Source organism: Tenrec ecaudatus, chromosome 1, assembly GCF_050624435.1.
Source record: "Tenrec ecaudatus isolate mTenEca1 chromosome 1, mTenEca1.hap1, whole genome shotgun sequence".
Taxonomy (NCBI): Eukaryota; Metazoa; Chordata; class Mammalia; order Afrosoricida; family Tenrecidae; genus Tenrec; species Tenrec ecaudatus.
The window spans coordinates 247,422,851-247,441,408 of NC_134530.1; the positions used below are offsets into that span (position 1 = coordinate 247,422,851).

Genomic DNA, 18,558 nt, shown 5'->3' on the forward strand with positions numbered 1-18,558 from the left:
CATCCTTATTCTATGTTTAGAAATGCTTATCTAGCTCAGTGTACTAATGTTCCACAGGAAGAAGCTGCAGCACAAGAGTGAAAAGGGGCTTCCCAAAGCCACACAGTCAGGATTAAAGCCGGGACCCAGGTCCAGGTTCCCGATTGCCATGCTGCCCCCGTCCCAGGAGCCCAGGCTGTCTGCCTGTCACAGAACACGCAGACAGCAGTGCTGTGGCTAGATGCTCGACACACACTGGTTGCAAAATCATTCTAGCCTTCGGATTGCCCTAGGTCCTGGCAGAGGAAGGGCCCCTGTTTGTTCCGTTTCTCCCATCCTCAATGTTTGATTTACTGCTTTTGGAGTGTTTTGATGAATACATTTAACACGAGGCTCCTCAAAGCTGCTATAAAAATATGAGTTCCTCAAAAAAAAAAAAGTTCCTGGAAAATTAGAATGAAAAGATAATGGAATTTTCCTCCGAACTTTTTGAAGTCCCTTCATATACTCTTCCTCATGCTCACTCCACTTTCAATTTGATGACAATAATTCACAGGTCAGCATGAGTAACCAAAGCCTTGCTACCACTCCTAAATGTTTAGGCAAAAGAATGAATAGAAGTTGATGAGGGCCAGCTTCTCACCTGCCTTAATTTATTGTACTAGCCCGAGTTTCTACTAGTGCCTAGCAAATGGGATTTCTGTTTTCTTTGGTTTAAATTTGTTCTCCTTTTTTCAGTTTACTATATTAGAAACGCGCATTATTCACTTTTGAACTCTGTCCTCTTGTGATATGTGATTCAATGCTATGACTTTTCCTCTGAGCACTGCTTTGGCTGTATCCCACAATTTTGATAAGTATATTTTTGTTTGATTAAAGTATTTAAAATTTTATTTTGAGACTTCTTTGATCCACATGTTTATCTGGAAGTGTGTTGTTTAATCTTCAAATATTTGGGGATTCTTTTGAGCTATCTTCCTGTCATTGATTTCTAGTTTAATTCAGTTGTGGTCTCAGAGAACATTTTATGTGGTTTCTGTTTTCACATTTCTTACTGTGTGTGCTGTAGCCCAGGCTGTGGCCTGCCTCAATGAATGTTCTACGTGAACTTGAGAAGAATGTGTATTTGGTTGTTGTTGTATGAAATATTCTTAAAATGCTAGTTGATTGATGGTGTTGTTCAGCTCACCTATATCATTAATAGATGGTTTTTGGTCTGCAGGAACTCTCAATTACTGATAGAGAGGTGCTGAAGTGTCCAGCTTTAGCTATAGATTTAGCGATTACTCCTTGAAGTCCTATTTGAATTTCTCTCTTTTTTTGTTGTTGTTGATGTTCTGTTGCTAAACCAAAACCAAACCAAACCAAACCCATTGCGATTGAATAGATATAGCTATTGTATATAGGATTTCTGAGACTGTACATCTTTATGGGAGAAGGTAGCTTCATTGTTCTCCCACAGAATAGCTAGTGGGTTTGAAACACCAACCTTGTGGTTGGCAAACCATTGCCAATACAGAATGTCTAATTAGAGAACTGACTATTTTATCTCTAATACGTTCCCTTGCTCTGAAATTGGTTTTGTCTGGAATTACTATAGCTACTTTAGTTGTCTTTCAATTAGCACTAGACTGGCATATCTTTCTCCATCTCTTAAACATAAGATGGGGCAATGGTATTTTAAGGAATGGGTAATGATGGGCTTTTATTGAGGGCACTTTGAGGTGTGCGAGCCTTTCTGATGCACATGCCCACTCACTGTTGGGGGCCCACTAGCCCAGAGCTTGAGCAAGGTTAGCTATGGGACACTGCAGGGTTGAGGCCTAAAGGAGCTTCTTGTTTACCCAAAGGAACCGAGAACCATGGAACCCAAAGAACTAGTAGTGCTCCAAAGCTTGATGGGAAGCTGGATTCCAACTCCCCCCTCCCACCCAAAAGCACAACTTGAGCTAGGCATTACTTCTGACATCCATGTATGAGGATCAAGGAAGCCAGAGCAAGCCCAGACTTGTGGGAGGCAGGAAAAGCCCAGGGTTTTGGACATTGATCTAGAACAGACACTGTGGTTCCTGACTCCCTGGATGTACCAGGGCCATGGTGCTGGGTGGGATGGGTGAGCTAGGGGGCTGGACAGCACAGGGGGCCCTGGCCTGACAGACAGGAACTGGAAGGGATCCAGATGGTTGCAGTCTGCTCAGCCTCCTATCTCCTTCCCTGCTGTGTTGTTCAGAGGGCTGTCCCACCTAGGACGATGTGCCAGCAGAGAATGAACCTCCTCGTTATCCTCTCCCCCAGTTGGGATGGCTGCTGGCTGGCACTGGGGCCTGGTCCTGCTGAGTGTCAGCAGGAGCAAGTTGGCAGGGGCTAGGCCTGCCTGACCGGCTGCTCCTTTGGGCTCAGTCCCAGAAATAAATGGCTCTGGGGCATCTTTGTTTTCTGTTAACTAGACGGGGACCCAGGAAGCAATGTCAAAACCAGCTGTGTCTGCAGATTCTGGCACCGGCATTGGCAAATAAGCCAGCATTGTGTACATCCCCAATTTGCAGTCATCATTCAGGAGCTGATGCCTGCCTTCTTGGTTCGCCTGCTAATCCCCAGCCTCCTTCCCAACATCTCAACACTCAGCTTTGTCATCTGCAATCAGACAGGCTGGGCTGGCCTTCCCACCCAACCTTATGCCCAGAGCTGCCCTGCCCTTGACCCCTAGCTGCACCTCCTACCCCACTTTCCCCTTAACTGACTGCATTCAGTCTGGGTGATGCCAATGACTGAGCATAAGGCTGGTGGGAGAGAGTCATGAGACCAGTGAGATGAAGCCCAAACATTCGTAATGCGAGCAGTCCTTAATCTCTATTGCCACTTACTATGTTCCAGGCAAGGATCCCGGTGCGCAGTGGTTGAGCACTTGGCTCCTAACTGAACAATTGGTAGTTCAAACCTACCAACTGCTTTTTGGAAGGAAGATGCGGCTGTCTGCTTCCATAAAGATTTCAGCCTCGTGCGCTGCCCTGTAGGGTCACCATGAGTCGGATCCACTTGACAGCAGCAGCCCATGAGCTGTGTGCTAGGCACTGCGCCCGTGCTTTGCGTGCACCATCTCATTTGGTCCTCACTGCAAGGAGGCGAAGTGGGAACCGTTGTCCTCTTCTTTCAATGCCAGGCACTAAGGCTTGGGATGTGAAGTAGCTTTCCCTCAGTCACACAAACAATGAGGTCAAGTTTGAATTTGAACCAACACATTCTCACTCATTTATGAACCAGTATGCTATCTTGCTCTTTTCTATGTCATGTCCGTGTATCCCTTCCTCATCCAGCCTAGACTTTATTAGCTCACTCCTCGGATGTTTACATAAGAGAAAGACTGTGCGTTCTACTCCCATAAACAGTTACAGTCTGGGAAGCCCACAGGGCCTTGCAGTGAGTCCGCATTGGCTCAGTGGCAGTAGGTGAATGTTAAGCGTTATACAGCTGTGCTCATTGCAGCACCAGTCAAGGCAACAAGAATGTGGAAGCACCCCAATGCCCATCAGTGGAAGAATGGGTGAAGAAACTTTGCCATGCACGCACCACGGACTCTTCGACATCTCTACGGATCACCGACGAACTGTGAGACCCCTCATGGCATGAATGGATTTGAATTTCATTTGCTGAGTGAAGTTAGTCAAGCACAGAGGACAGCTGTTGTATGAGATAACCATCAAACGTAAAAAGAATCAAGATAAATGTGTTCATACCCAAAGGAATGGCCTTTGACAGTTCCCAGGGCTCAGAGGGGAAGAGAGGGAAGTAGGGACGACAGGCTGGAGTGGGCGATGGGGGTGGGGATGGGGTGGGGTGGGTGACAGTGGCAAAAGGTGACTCAGGAGCCGTGTGTGCCTCTTCTGCTATATATATGTGGCTCTGAAGTAAGAGTGAAACGTTTTACAGGATGTTTTTCTGATAATGGCGACTTCATTTGTTTGTAGAAATGTATTTAAGCACCTTGAATAATTGTTAAGATGTTGTGAGGGACGGGATGGGCTCTTCTGTCTCAAAAGTCGGCCAACCCTCCGGCTAGAGGGAGAGCATTTCTGGGAGACGTTTCGAGGAGGTGAGGTGTCGCTTTATACTCGGTGGCGAAGGGGTTAGAGGTGCTGGCTGTAGCTGAGAACTGCCCCTTCACGCAGACGGACCTCATGTAAGCCTGTGAGTTTCTGAGGCTGTGACTCTTTATGGGAGTAGAAAGCCCTGTCTTTCTCCTGCAGGTAGCCTAGTGGTTTTGACCTTGTGGTTAGCAGCCCAATTTGTAACGACTAGGCCTCTAGGGTCCAGACTCCAGAGGATGGTAAAAGCAGGAGAGCAGGGGATTGTGGGATTGTTGTCGGAAGTCCAGCGTGGAAGGCGTGGCTTAAACAACAGCCCTCCACAACAGTTAATTTTAACAACAGTTCATTTTCTTGCTGACTAATAATAACCCTGTTGCTACCAGGTTCATGAGGGTCTTGGTCCTGAAGATTCAGGGCTGAACTTGGCTCATCCTTGCCTTTCTGTGCACACCTTTCTGGGCAGCCCCCTCCATAAGAAGTCCCCCAGGAAGAGGACTAGCATTGCCCCTGGGCACGTGCCGTTGAGGAGAGAGCATCATGCATGACAAGACTACCAAATTCTCCTTCCCCACCCGGGCAGGTCTCTTTCCTTCTCTGGTCCCTCGGCTCCTCGTCCCTGTCTGGATGATCTGGGCCATGAGTGACTGCACGTTTCTTGGAGGAGCTCTTTAAGAGATGCCAAGATGCATGGTGGGTCTAATGTGAAAAGAGGCGTCCCCTGTGACCATCCCTCTTGTGCCCTTCTGAATAAGCCCACCGCTCAGGACTCAGCAGTACCCAGGGCACAGCACTGCCCAAGGTCTGCCTGGGGCAGTCCTCACAGGTGTGGGTGGAATGGGGTGGCGTTAGGGCAAGACTCAGAGCCTTGTGCTGTTTGGACATTTATTTTACTTTCCCAAGCTCTATGATCAGGAGCCCTGCTATGTCATGACCACTGTGGTACTCCGCACCAATGAATGCTTTAATTAATCTCCGCACACCTTTCTTAATTTAGGCAAGACTACATGATCCAATGGGAAAAGTGCAAGGAATGCCGGCTCCGTCTCCTCCCCTCAGCAGGCTGATCTCCGACCTGCCCAATGACCTTTTATTCCATTGGATTCTTCAACCGAAGTCATGCCTTTTGAAGATGTTACATAAAACAAATACAAGATGAAATAAAGCATGTTTATTTTGCGAAGTTTAATTACCCTGTGGCATTGGCTTTTGTGGGGACAGTAATCTGAGTGTCCGAGATACGGAACCTGTCTATGTCTGGCACGTGCTGGTGGAGCAAAGCACTGAGTGTGATTGGTACCCACGTGAAAGCGCCCTAGAAGGTCCTTGCGTTTGAAGCCAGTGTTTGATTATTCTTGGAAGCACAGAGTGGCCTAGCACACACAGAAGACCTTGCCCGCAGCAACGCAGACTCCATGAACAAAGAGGCACCCAGGCTCTCAGCTGCACCATTTTCTGACAAGCCAGGACCGAGCATAGGCTGTACAAGGGGGCTCAAAAAGTGCATGGACAAGTTTCACCATCTTTTCATTCCATTTTCCACGTGGAGGATTTAATCCTCCGCACCCTGGTCCCCTGTATGTGTTGTTGGTGCTAAGGAGCTGGCCCTGGCTCGTGATGTCCCATGGAGCAAAATACAACCCGATCCTGCACCATTCCCACAGTTGGCTGCGTCTGCCTGGAACGGTTGTGATCCATAGTGTTATCATGGCCTGATATTTGGGAGTACATTTCCAGGCCTTTCAGCGTGAGTTTGGAAGCTGCTTCTTTGGGGGAAGTGCTTATTTTGGGTCAGAAAACTCCCGTTTATTTCTCTGACACCAATAATCATGATTGACACCCACAGGCATCCTTCCAGAGAGCATCTTCAGTAACAGCAGCAGCAGTCACAGATAATTTTCAAATGGAGAAAATAAGAGAGAAATACCTGCTGATTGCAGCTAGGAGTCAGATCTTCAAACTGGGAGAGCCATCCTTGTTGATTAATGGGCCTATAGGTAGGATATTTTGAGGGTTCAGGCTGTGTGGTCACACATTAGAAAAATTTGAACAGTTTCCCCCCCAATTATGCTCTGCGGTGGCTTAACCCAAATCAGTCCTGGGCGTCCTGGGTCTGACTTGCCAGAATTTGTGATCTCCCTTTCTATGTTGTCTCTTTCATTTGGGTGAATGTGGCAGTTGCATGATCTCTTGTCAATTTGTGAAGGGGTAGAGTTTAGCCTGTCATTCAGGTTGCAGCTTGATCTCATTTGGAGGTGCAACAGCGATAAATAACTCACTGGAGGTGGGACTAAAACACACTCCCTGTGAGATATTCCTGTCAACAAGACACATGGAGCTACACTAGAGCCCTGGAGCTGAAGGAACCGCGTGGAGACCCCTGCCAGAGCTGAGATGCTTACACTGCCACTGGATCCACAAGACTTTCCACCCACTGGTCTGCGATCTTCCTGCATTTGGTGTCATTGCATGGCTGTGCGAGTCTCAAGAAGAATTTACAAATTAGTTTTGATATATGGGGTAATATAAGACTTATGGACTTGATCTAGATTGGGCTGGAATATTTTCTCATTATTCAATTGCTCTTGTGTATAAAGTTCTCTCTTACACACATATGAGTGTCTGAATTTATTTCTCTAGTGAACCCAGACTACACAGCAAGTCCACCACCTGTTCCCTGGTCTGCACAACTGGTACTGGCTTTGCACAGTGACCAACGTCATGGATGCCCCTTTGATCACACTCATGCAACTACTGCCTTGGTTGGACCTAGAGACCACCCGCAACAAGCACACAGTTCTCAAGCCACGTGAGGGTCACGTGGCCAGTGGACAGATGGGCCGCATGGTTTCTTAGTGTAGGGTTTGAAGGTTTGTTTTTGCTGCAGGGTTAGGTGACTCCTACACAGGTGGGCTTTTCTTTGCTCTCAACCCCATCTCTTAGCACTGTCTTTCTGACTTACTAGGCTTCTACCACTCCGGCCATTCTGTGCCTCACACATACCTAGCTTGCGCCTCTATTAGGCTTCTGGAACATGCTTCCTCAGACTGTCTTGTCCCATGCCCAGCCCCTTCTGATCCTTTGAATCTCTCAACTTTGATGACACCTCCACGGAGAGGCCTTCCTCGATCATGCAAAGTAAGCTGTTGCCATCAGCTCTGACTCATGCCAACTTTCTTTATAACAATCAGCCTGTTGCCCCATCTGGCCCGTCTTCATGATTGTTACTGTGTTTGAATCCATTGCTATGTCAGTGGCTCTCACTGTCTCCCTTGGGAACCCTCCACTTTAGCAACTGTGGTGTTCTTGGCTAGTGACACTCTTTCTGGATGATGTGTCCAAAGTTAGTGGATGTAGGCTTGCCATCCTCACCTTTAAGGAGCATTCTCCTTGTATTTCTTTTAAGAATCGGCCTGTTCATTTTTCTGCAAGTCCACGGGCTTTTCAATTGATATATTTTGCCAACACTACAATACAAAGACATCAATCCTTCTGTTTTTCTTATTAATGGTCCAATGTTTATGAAGGGATTGAAAAGCCGTGACACGAGTCAGGTGTATCTAAGACCTCAAAGTAACAGCTTTGCGGGTTGTTTGTTTGTTTTTTACATTTTGAAGAGGTCTTTTGGTAGCAGATTGGCCCAGTGTAATACCTCATTTGATGTCTTAACTGCTGAGTCCATTGACGTTGATTGTGGATCCAAGAAGAACGAATTCCTTAGCAACTTCCATTTCCCCATCTGTCAGGATGCTGTTTATTGGTTTGGTAGTGGGGACTCGTGTGTGTGTGTGTTTTCAAGCAAAAATCCTATTGAAGGCTATAGCCCTCAGTTTTCTTCAAGGAACCTCAATGACACTGTCTAGTAAGTGTCAGATTGCTAACCACAAGGTTAACAGGTAAACACCACCATTTTCTCTGTGGGTGAAAGGTATCAAGATTTATAGCCTTGGAAATCCTATGCTGGATGCTATGAGTCAGAATCGACTTGATGGCAGTGGACTTGGCTATTTTGTTTTTCATGGGACCTAGGCTGTTACTTTGATGACTAGGGTGCATCTGATTCAAGCCATGGCATGTTTCATTTGCCTCCTATGCCTGTGTGAAAGCTGCCCCTTGAGTAAGGTTGACCGAAGAAGAATCAATGCATTTGAAGAATCAATGCATTTGAAGAATCAATGCTAACGAAGACTGTTGAAGGCACTTTGGACTGCCAGAAGGACAAACTGATGTATCCTGGAAGAAGTACAGTCAGAGTGCAAGGATGGGAAGCCTACAGCCACTTGTCTTACAGACTTGGGCAACAGACCATTTCCTTGATCATTCTTGGTGAAGTGGAGGGGCAGAAAAAGAGGGAGGCCCTCAAGGAGATGGATGGGTGCAGTGGCCGCATCAACGGGCTCAGGCACAGGAACCCCTGTGAGGATGGTGCAGGACCAGCAAGGGTCTCATTCTGTTGTGCGTGGGGTTGTTATGGGTCAGAACCAACTCCCTGCACTTAACGATAACAACAACATCTCTCTCTCTCTCTCTCTCTCTCTCTCTCTCTCTCTCTCCACACACACACACACACACACACACACACAAATATATATATGTAAATGTTTATTTATTTCCTCATACACTCCCCCACTGCCTCTCTTGATTTAAGCTCTGTAACTTTCTTGCTCATTGCACAACCAGGTCTTGTTGTTCTAAACAGCATTTTATTGTGTTTGGGGTGAGGTTTACACGGCAGTTTAGGTTTCCATTCAACAAGTTGGTGAGTGGCATTGGTTACGTTCTTCATCTATATACTTCATTTTGGGCTGTTCCATTCAGAGCCAATGTTGGATCGAGGACTAATCAGTCTAGGATTCCAAAGACTTAGGTCTTTGTGAGGGCTGTCACTCACTCATGGTCCAACCTAGAGTATGTCATTTAAGCTCCCTGGCTGGGTCTCGGGTCCCCAGCTCTGTGCTAGGAGGAGAATCCCTAGTGAATTCAGAGTTCTTGTGTAGACCAAGTATGTCAGTACGTTGAGGCAACGCCAGTGCAAGATAATAAGATTTTAGCCACTTAAGGTCTCTTAGAAATAAGACAGTGTGGCTCCTAACCAGGGGAGAGAGGGTCCTGGGAGAAAGCAGGCTTTTCCTCATGCCGAACTCTCCGATGAGCCCCACGGGCTGCCTGGCTGACTGAGATCAAGATGTCAACCATTCCTTTCTCTTCCAGGCAGCTTTTTGCGACAGCACAGCATGGTTATTTATAGGAAAGCAACTGTTTCAGACAAGTGAAGCTACTTTTTACCCCCGATTATAAATGCTGTGGACCTAATGAAGAAAGGGTTCCTCGGATGCTTTTTTGGAGGATTTACCTAATCCTGGTCTCCTGAGTGGGGCCCAGCTGCTTCCCCCTCCGGGAGTTGAGGCCTGAAGGGATGAAAGGCTTGTAGACTTGGGCACACTCAGCCCAGGATGCCATCACTGTGGGAGGCTGCGCCCAGAGAGCTTCATTTGTGCGGAAGGTTGGTGGGTTTGGCATGGCCTTTGGAAGGAGGGAGCCTGAGCTGAGTAGTGATGTTTCATAGAAACAGTGTCACAGTGGGGTGTGTAGCTGCTCACAGCTCCCTTCCTCTGCACACTCCCTGGTGCTCACTCTCCTGGGCCGTCTCGCCTGACACACGCGTATGTCCTGGCAGCTCACCTTCTCGCTTCCTCTAATACAGCACCTGTGCCTCTGCACCCCATCCCAGTGCCCCATTCCCGCCCCCATTATTTCCAGGCATGGCCCATCCCCAGGGGGCACAGATATAACCCAGGTTATAGGTGCTCCAGCTTGTGGGAGATGATTTCTCTTTCTCCCCAGTCTTCTACTGCTGTCTTCTCTAGCCTTCTCCAGGCCTCCTTGAACTTCCACCTCAGGGGTTTGGCGAGGAAAAATAAGGGGACATTCCCTCCAGGGAAGTGAACAAAAATGAAGGTGGCTCTGGATATCATTTTAACCTGTAAATTCAACAATTTCGATTAAACACGCCAATTCGCTCAAGTGACAGAACACGTATGTATTAAAGCTTTTGCAAGAACTAGATAACTTGAACAACTCTGTGTTTTAAATAAATTGAATTCTATAATTAAAACCTGCCCATCAAAATAAAATAAATTCCATTTTAGAAGAAAACAGGAGAAAATATTTGGAACTTTGGGTAGGCAGAATTCTTAAATGTAATGCCTAATGTCCCATCCAGAAAAACAGATAAACTGTTAAGTTTCAAAATTAAAAACTGTCTCAGTGAAACATCTCATTAAGAATGAGAAGAGAGACAAAAAAAGAACAACAACAACAAAAAGAATGAGAAGAGATGCCACAGACTAGAATAACTTGTTTTCAAATTACATATCTGACAAACAACTGGTGTCCAGAATAGACAGAGAACTCTCAAAATGTATGGTGGCACTGTGAGATAGGCATTGGGCTTCTGACCTCAGGGTTGGTGGTTCAAGTCTATTGGCTTCTTTGAGAGAGAAAGATGAGGCTGTCTGCTTCCATAAAGATTTACTGTCTAAGAGACCTTACGCAGGGTTGGTATGAACCACAGTTAATTTGATGACAGTGGCTTGGTTTTGTTTAGTTTGGGGGGAAAATAGGCCAATTTTATTTGGATACATATTTCACCAAAGAAGATATATGAATGGCAACCAATGATATACTACATCATTTCTTACTGGATAATGCAAATTAAAACTGCAATGAAATACTTCTGCCTACCTATCGGAAAGATGATGACTTGCATGTTGCTACGATGTTGGAATCATGCCGCTAGTATTTCAAACACCAGCAGGGTCAATGGATCTTCCGGATGGAGGCAGACAAAGAAGAAAAGCCTGCTGCCTTCCTTCTGAAAACGAGCCAATGAAAACTCGAGGGTCCCAACAGATCATAGTCCAACCCACTTGTTCTCAGTAAGTCATCGAGGAGGGATCTGTCACTTGAGGAGGATGTCGTGCTTGGTGAAGTAGAGGACCAGTGAGCCGGAGGGAGCCCTTGGTGAGACAGATTGACACCGTGGACACAACAGTGGACTCGGACACGTGAGCCAGCATGTCATTTTGGGGTATGAAAGATTGCCACAAGCATGAATTGGAGTCAACCTAAGAGCTACTGTCTATTTAGCCCTCCATCCATACCTTTGTCAAGATTCAAACACCTGCACAACAACAGCAAAATGTGAATTTTACTGTTCGCTAAAACATGGCAAGGTGAGGTGGGATCTGAAGCGATCTTGACCTTGGATCAGCAGGTACTAAGCGCCATCAAGTGTTAGGCTTCTTGGTAGAACAGAAGCTCAGGGGGTGCATGGAAAAGCTGGCTGCAGCCTATGGGCACGGTGGCCTCTTTATGCTTCTCTCATGCACAGTCACCGTGAATGGCTTGGCATTACAGAAACGTCTGCAGCACCCAAGGAATTCTACTGTGTTGGGCTGCCTGTGTCTTTCTGCTCTCAGATACTGGTTAGCAGCCTGGAGGTGGGGAATTAATGGATGAATTCTAATCAGTCTGTTAATGCTAAGCAGAGAGTAACCCAAATCTTGCCTTTCCTGGGAAGCTTGGCTCTTATTCCACCAGGCAGCCATTCCTTCTTTGAATGTTGACGTTCTTCTCTCTGTCTGTACCGGACACAGTATAACGTAATGCTAACTGCAAAGGATTTAGTGACAGGGGTCGTGCTTTGAATCATCCTGGAATGAGAGTAGTGATCCTGAGCAAGGAACATACCTTTCAGGCCTCAATTTCTTCATTTCTAAAAGGGGTACAGTAATCGACCCTGCCTTATTGATGGGCAAAGGATTAAGCAATGAAAAGCATGTACAACCCTTGGTCCATTGCCTGATGTATTTTAAGCATGCAACGCATGGTAGCGCTCAGGATCTCTGAGGGTGTAGTGAGCTATTCATTGAGTGTGAATCGCCCAGGGGCTTTGCTGGAGAAAGACAAGGCTGTGTGCACCTATGAAGAGTTAAGGTCCCTGACTGAAGAACACGCCTAGAGATAAAAAATCAGACCTTCATCCATTTACAGGATTTTCTTTCTTTTAAAAATTATTTTCTTTTAATTAATTTATTCTTCTATGGGTTTTTGGTTTTCTTTTTTTGTTGTCATTGCTGTGTTCTCATTGATTGCCTATCTTGCTATGGCTTGATTTTTGGTGCATATTATTATCTCTACAGATCTATCTAGATAAGATAGACTGGATGAATAGTCTAGAGGAGAAAATAGCAGGACCAATGGTTCCGGGGGGACCCGGAAGAAGGGGAAGTGGGGGGCAAGGAGGTGGTACTGACCAACTCAGGGACAGGGGAGCAACAAGTGATCCAAAATCAGTGGCAAGGAGGGTGTGAGAGGCCTGCTAGGGATTCAGCAAGAGCAATGTAACCGGGAGAAATTACTGAAACCCAAATGAAGGCTGAGCATGATAGTGGGACAAGAGGAAAGTAAAAGGAAATAGAGGCAAGAACTAGGCGACAAAGGGTAGTTATGGAGGTCTGAAGACTGGAATGTACATATGTAAATATATTTATAAAAGAGTATGGGGAAACAGATCTACATGCATATATTTATAGATTTAGTATTAAGGCAACAGATGGACATTGGGCCTCCACTCAAGCACTTACTCAATGCAAAAACACATAGTTCTATTAAATTAGCATTCCAGGATGCACACCTTCCTGGCACGATTGCTGAAGAAAAAGGTGTGCATAAGCAAATGTGGTGAAGAAAGCTGATGGTGCCCGGCTATCAAAAGATATAGTGTCTGGGGTCTTTAAGGCTTGAAGATACACAAGCGGCCATCTAACTGAGAAGCATCAAAGCCCACATGGAAGAAGCACACCAGTCTGTGTGACCACAAGTTGTCGAAGGGATCAGGTATCAAGCATCAAAGAACAAAAAATCATATCAATATAAATGTGGGTGAGTGCAGAGTAGAGACTCAAAGCCCATCAGGAGGCAACTGGACACCCCTTACTGAAGGGTTACGGGGTGGAGATGAGTCAGTCAGAGTGCAGGGTAGAAACATATAACTTTCCTCTAGTTCTTAAATGTTTCCTTCCCTCCACTATCATGATCACAATTCTACCTTACAAATCTGGCTAGACCAGAGGATGTACATTGGTACAGATAGGAACTGGAAACACAGGGAATCCAGGACAGATGACTCCTTCAGGACCAGTGGTGAGAGCGGTGATGCCTGGAGGGTGGAGGGAATGTGGGGTAGAAAGGGGGAACTGACTACAAGAATCTACGTAAAGCCTCCTCCCTGGGGGATGGACAGCAGAGAAGAGGGTGGGGGGAGATGTCAGATATTGGAACATATGACAAAATAATAATTTATGAATTATGAAGGGTTCATGAGGGAGGGGGGAGTTGGGAGGGAGGGGGAAAATGAGCAGCCGATATTAAGGGCTCAAGTAGAAGACAAATGCTTTGAGCATGATGATGGTAACAAATGTACATATGTGCTTGACACAATGGATGTATGTATGGATTGTGATAAGAATTGTATGAGCCCCCAATAAAATGATTTTTAAAAAATAAGTTAAGGTCCCTGAAACCAAGGGGGCAGTTTTTCTCTGTCCTATAGTGAGTCAGAAAACACTCCATGGCACTGAATTTGGAATTGAAAAAAATACCATACTCATAGGAGCCATGGAGGCACATGGCTAAATGCACTTGGAAAAACTGGCGGGTTGAACCTGGAGCTGCTTCCCGGGAGAAAGCTGTGGCAATCAGCATCCATAATGTTAAAGTCGTGCAAACAGCTCCCTGTCATCCGGTCAATACCCACTCACAGTGGCCCTATCGGCCGGGGAGGGGGGGTGTGGCACCACTCCCATGCGTTTCTGAGATTAAATAGGACAAACCTTGCTCAGTGAGTCATCCCTCCCAATGGCATGTGCCAAGCAAGGAAGTCGAACAACATTCATGATCCACAGGGATTTTGAAAGCAGATTGCCAGGCCTTTCTGCGTAGTCTGTCTTAGCCGCTTTGCTGAAGCTTCTCCCCGTGGGTGACCAGGCTGGTGTTTGAAACAACAGCCGCACAGCTGCCAGGACCCTAGCCACCTGCACGCCACTACGGGCCGAGAGACAGGCGGCAGCGGAACTGAATTCTAATGTCATTATCCCCAAACATCCCATATCTCCTCCGCTGGGCTAGGGACTGGATGAGGAGCGGAGCTCTGCTTTATTGGCTTTCGTATCTTCAGTGGTTAGGTCCGTGCCTTAGTCACAGATGCTCACCCACTATTTTTCAGGTGAATGGTTATTTTTGGGTGCTATTGAGTCAGTCAGTTTTGACTCACAGCGATGATGCGTGCAACAGAACAAACACTGCCCAGCCCTGCACCACCCTCGCCGTGGCTGTTCTGTTACAGCCTCAGTCTCAAGCCATCCCCCACGGTCTCCTTGTTCTCCTCTGCTTTACCACACACCGTGTCCTGCTGCAGGCACTGGGCCCTCCTAAGGACATGTCCAACATGCGTAACGGTTCGTCAGTGAGTAATTCCTGGGGGTTGGGCTGCTGACAGCTCTCCCCTCCTTGTGCACGTTGTTGTGCCATCTGCAGAGAGCACCCATGGACTGCAATCTGTGTCACAAACCCAAATGTGCTTGGACTATTGCGTGGGACACCGATCTGCTTTGCAAACTGTCACCCAAATCTAAGACACATCTGGCGCACTGACACGACCTCATTCACGTGACAAAGGAACTCCCATTTCCAAACAGGATAGTTTCCACAGTATTTAGGGATTCACAACATATACAAAGGGCCTTAAAAAAAATCATGGGGAGTTCTACAGTCTTTTTTTATTCTGCTTTGCCACAAACTCTTTGAAACTTCCTTGTATTTTTAAGGGGGCACATAATTCAACCCATAACATACTTGAAAGAAGCTATAGAGCAGCGGTTCTCAAGCTGTGGGTCAGGACCCCTTTTGGGGTTAAACAACCCATTCACAGGGTCACTCAATTCATAACAGTAGCAAAATGATAGTTATGAAGTAGCAACAGCAATAATTTTATGGTTGGGGGGGTCACCACAACAGAGGAACTGTATGAAAGGGTGGTGGCATTAGGAAGGTTGAGAGCCACTGTGAGGAAAAGCTGTGTTGTGGACAGTGGGTCAGGTGCTGACTCTTCAGCATTAAGAGAAGCAGAACACAGTGAAATAACATCTCGAAGCAGAACAAAACAGCTTGAAATTGTTTGCCTGCTAAACTAATATAGCCCCTCCAAAAGAGATTCTCTAAAAAAGGTATTTTCAGACAAATGAAAAAACAGCTATTTTTTAAAAAAATAACCCCTGTGTAGGGTGTCTGAGGCACTGTTGAGTGAAAGCTTGATCTCATGGACATATTTATACCTATAGCTATACTCCTACCTATAACCTGTATCCCAAACTGCAGAATACAGATTCTTTTCAGGCATACAGAGAATGTTTCTGGAAAATAGACCCCCTTGCTAAATATGAAGTAAGTCTCAACAAAAATTTAAAAAGTGATATGAAAAGCAAGAAAGCTAGCAAGCAGAAAAAGCACTCAGAAAGACTCATCACCTGATGTGCTGAGATTCAAGGTCAGGAGCTGAGGCACAGTGGCTTGTCGCCTCTCAGATTCTCCCAACAGCTTGACATTCCCAAGTGTGCCTTTTTTCCTGCTTCAAACACCAGCTGCTTCTGCTCCATTTACCCCAGGCCCACTTTCTCTGACATCTGTGAGCACACAGCCCCAGCACGCAGGACAGGAGATGGGTGTTATACAGCTGCGTGTTCACAATCTGGGGGGTCCTGGCTCACTTACTCCTTGTGCTCCCAGCCTCCCTGAGTATGTCAACTTCGGTTGACTGGACCGAATAAAATAAAAATAGTAATAAAATACAATGCATAACAAATACAATAAAATATAATGCATCCCCAGTTATAACAGGACAGTCATCCCAAAGAGTGCTGGTGTCAGCCTAGTGGGTGGGCAGCCAGGAATGGTGAATTTAGGGATTTCCCCATGAGTTTATGCCAGTGCTGTCGGGTAAGCATTGGACCACTAACTGCAAAGTCAGCAGTTCAAAACCACTAGTGGGAGGAAGTTGAGGCTCTCTGCACCAGGTAAGATGTACATTTTCGGAAGCCCTGTAATTCAATGGAAGCGGTGGGGTGGCTGGCTGTAGATACTGAAGACATGATACGAATTAGGATTTGCACTTGGGAGATTGTGTCTTAATACATTGGACCAAAGGACCAAACCGAGTAGGGAGGCGTGAATAGGACTAACTGTGAGGGTTGACCGAGCTTAACGGAAGCCAGTATGAAAGCAACGAGGGCTTCAGGCAAGGCCAGTTCAGTGTAACACTTGTGATGTGAAATGGTCACAAAAAGCTAAGCCCATTTGATGGTATTAACAGAGGCATAAGCTACAGGGGTGGGGAAGGAGTCTTACTCTCTGTGTGGCCAGTTTTCATTGTGCCGTTCGGTTCTCAGGATGGGCGTTAGTAGGCTGCAATGCGAAGGAGGGGCGATCAGGACAGGGAACCTTAGAATGAGTTTATGTAAAGAACGGTAATAGTGATCCAGCTTGTAGGGGAAAGACGTGGTGGGGTCATGAATGCTGAGACCAGCTGAAGGGTTTTCTTGGGGAAGAAGTTTTCATGGGAAGTTACTTCCCCAGAGCTTTCTCCAATGGTGGCAATGTCTGATAGATGCACCATCTAATCATAAGCTGTTAGACGCATGAGGCTAGAGATTGAACGTTTAATCTAACACGAATATATTTCAATCAGAATGTAAATAGCCATCCATACGTAGCTAGTGGCCACCATATTGGACAAGGCAGTTTCCTTGGGTAAATAAGGGACTAGCTTGGGGTTACCACTCCCCCTGCCCCCTTGGGGAGGTAGAAGGGGCCAGGATAGTAAATATCTTATGCTTGTCAGGCCGTCTGCTTCTACTGCGCATACTCAATTCTGCTGCTGTAGTAGGAGGGTGGCTACAGACGGTATGCAAATGAGTGAACATGGCAGTGTTCCAATAAAACTTTATTTATGGACACTGGAATTTGAATTCCATATCATCTTTACACCTCATGAAAAATCCCCTCCGCTGTCCACCAGTCATTCAAAAGGGTAGAAATCAAATTTGGCCAGACTGGACTTAGGTGACACAGGGTGGAGGCTGCAGGGAAGCAGGTAGTCTTGGTTCAATACCGGAAGGCGATGCAGTCATTCCAGGAGGCCGGATGTGGAATGAACATCTTTGGGAAGTCGTGAGCTTTGTTCCTGCAATGTTCAGGCTAGATCTTGTCCTATTTGCTAAGGGTGATCGAGAGATGGCCCGGTTGTATACAAACCTAGTCAGCGCTCCTCTAACTCCGTGCTCTTGTTGGTGTTAGGTGCCACGGAGTTGGCTCCGACCCATAGCAACCCAATGCACAACAGAAGGAAACACTGAACAGCCCCTTAGCTAGGCGGCAGGTTTTCAGCGGCTTTTTCCTCTGAAGTGGGCCGGGCCCTTCTTTATCTGTCTGGAAGCTCTGCCGAAACCTGTACCATTTGGGTGCCCCTGCTGACATCTGACATACCAGTGACAGAGCTTCCAGCATCACACAAGCCTCCACAGGGCGACACATTGACAGACAAGTGGTGGTCTCACCCTGTAGGAGTATTGACATTGGTATGACTTAGAAGTGCTTTGTTCTTACACGTTGTTGAGATTGATTAGTTGTTTCCCCTCACTCGGTACGTACTTCTTCAGCCCTATGCTTTGGGGTGGTTTGCTCAGGGAGGCAGGGTAGCGGTGCCAGGGGTTGGGGAGGGTAGTGGCTGCTGGCTTCATCGCTTCAGAAGTTCTGCCACGTGTCCATGGCCCCCTGGGATGTGCCTTAGTGGAGAGTAGGGGAGTTGATACTGTCTAAGAGAGACAGCTTGATGGTGCCCAAAGACTCCACTTCTTAAGGGAGGACACACCACTGGCTGAATATTGTCTTGTCTTCCTCTGGGGCCAGGGTGGCAGGCTGGGGTGGGCTTGGGAACCTTCATTCCCCGGGAAGGTCTTTCTCTGGATGTGCCATCATGTCTGGGAGACTGTTTCTGGACTCAATGTCAGACCACGGTCCCTATGACTGCCCAGGAGCCCAAGTGTCCAGACTGGACATTTCCAGTCCAGTTATTATTGTTGTTCTTGTTAACTCTGCTTTTAAAAAAAAACAAAAAAACCTTTCTTTTGCCTCTCTTCTGTCCTTTGGACCCCTAAGCAACATCTCTGCCAGCATGAACTAGTCATGGCACCTAGCCCTTCTATGTAAGCAGAGGAGTCAAAACTGCTGATTTGAAGTTTAAAATGGTCTGCGTCTTTATCCAAGCCCCAAGGTGCCCTGGCTGCATAGTGGTTAAAGCACTTTGCTGCTAACACAAAGGTTGGCTGTTCAAACCTATCAGCCACATCACAGGAGAATAGAGTGAGCACCAGCACCCAGG

At 46.6% G+C, this 18,558-nt stretch overlaps 1 protein-coding gene across 2 annotated transcripts in view; it reads left to right on the forward strand.

The window, feature by feature from the left end:
* The window catches only part of CNIH3 (cornichon family AMPA receptor auxiliary protein 3), a 179,451-nt gene that overhangs the window by 68,316 nt on the left and 92,577 nt on the right, over window positions 1-18,558 (forward strand). The window lies entirely within an intron of this gene.